This window comes from Rattus norvegicus, chromosome 5 (assembly GCF_036323735.1).
Source record: "Rattus norvegicus strain BN/NHsdMcwi chromosome 5, GRCr8, whole genome shotgun sequence".
NCBI classification, from domain to species: domain Eukaryota; kingdom Metazoa; phylum Chordata; class Mammalia; order Rodentia; family Muridae; genus Rattus; species Rattus norvegicus.
In genome coordinates, this window is record NC_086023.1 from 66,928,174 (window position 1) to 66,929,967 (window position 1,794).

General features: G+C 44.1%; 1 pseudogene; it reads right to left on the reverse strand.

Annotated features, from left to right (window-relative positions):
* Window positions 1-395: 395 nt before the first annotated feature.
* Psmb3-ps3 (proteasome 20S subunit beta 3, pseudogene 3) lies at window positions 396-996 on the reverse strand (annotated as a pseudogene).
* Window positions 997-1,794: the final 798 nt, after the last annotated feature.

The window sequence follows — 1,794 nt, forward strand, 5'->3', positions numbered from 1 at the left end:
ACAGTCAGGAAGCAGACACACTGTCCTTCCTCAGGATGCAGTGCCTTCTGCTCTTTCTGCTCCCCTTCCTGCCATCCATTGAGAATTATCACGTTCTGTTCTAAAGCTGCTCACCCCATCACCATCTCCAGTGAAGAAGAAACTGGTAAGCCTTTAGCCACTGCCTGGCCTCGAGTCTGCCTGGCCTCGAGTCTGACCTTCACCTTGACTATGGCTTTCTGGCGAACACAGGTGAGATATTCTGACTGCCCCAAATTCAGCTGAACCACCCATAAAAGGTCATTTTGCTCTCGTTCACCTTTTTTTTTTTTTGAAAGAAAGGCAATTTTATTAAAAAGAAAAACAACAAAAGGGAAATGGGATCAGAGCACAGGCTAGTCCATCCAGAGCACAGGTTAGTCCATCGGGGTCTTTAGCATCCTGGTGGTGATCTTGTCTTTTTCAATGATGTGGACAATGGCGCCCATGCCTGATACGGCTTCCCAGTCCACAGCATTCAGCATGGCCTGAGAAATGGTTTCAAACGTGTTCTGGATCCATGTTGGGCTCCCAGAGAGACTCACACATCCCACACATTGTTCATCGTAGATACCACTGACTATGAAATCATTGGTCACCATGGGACAGCCAACGGGGACCAGAGAGCAAATAAAGGGCTTAAAGGTCTTCGGGTCCAAGCCAGCAATGACAGGCTCTGTGTAGTAGGGACCAAACTGTTTCATACAAGAGGTTGGCCACCATGCTCATGAGGGTGTAAGGCTTGATCTGCCGACCTTCCTTCGGCTCATACATGTTCAGTTGGAACTTGAGATGCTGGGTGGCAATGACCAGGCCAACCAGGCATATGTAGAGCCTGTCACCCATGGGAGAGATCTTTTGGAAGTCCATGGTCACCATCTGGGCCTGGATCCCAAAATGCTTGTCTACAGTGATGGCCACTCAGTTCTTTCCCTTCATGTCCGTGACGGCCCCTCCATTATAGGGCATAACAGACATGATCACAATCATGTAGGAGCCCAATCTCCACTGCACTGCCTACAAACCAGCTCTCTCGTTTGCATTTTTTAGCAGAAGAAACAAGTGTGCATAAAGTCTCCAGCTTGATGCATAGCACATAGCAACAATAGAATTTAACTGACAGGTAAAAATGTGTGTATTTGTGGTGTGCATTATAACATTTGACATATTGCACATTTTTGAAATGGCTAAAATAAATTAATATGCATGTCATCTCACAAGCTGATCTTTTTATGTGGTGGGAACACGACACCCACACTCTTAGCAATGTTCAAGATACAGTCTACCAGCTGTAGTCACCAAAACACACAGATCTTTTAGCTCCTCTCAGCCTGCGATGTGTGACTTTTGGCCAGTGCCTTCTCAAGCTCCTCATTTCTGCTTCAGAAACCATTTTATTCTCTTTCTGTGATTTCAACATTTTTTTCTAGATTCCTTGTGTAAGATCATTTAGTGTTTGTTATTCTCTGCCCAACTTACTTCTCTGAATATCATAGGTTCCAGGCTTGTATATGGTGCTGCAAATGAGAAGATTCCCTTCTTTTTGAAGGCTGTATAGTACTCTATTGTGTATACATGCCACAATTTCTTTACCTATTCATCTGTAGGTAGATTATGTAGGCTGATTCCATATTGACTAGTGTGAACAACACTGCAGTGAACACAGTGAGGCATACTGATTTTTTTTTTAAGTGTTGATCCTTTTTACCTAAGTGGTCTCCTCCCTTCTCAAAGACTCATGACTCCTTAGTGACTTGTCATTAGCTTAATTATACA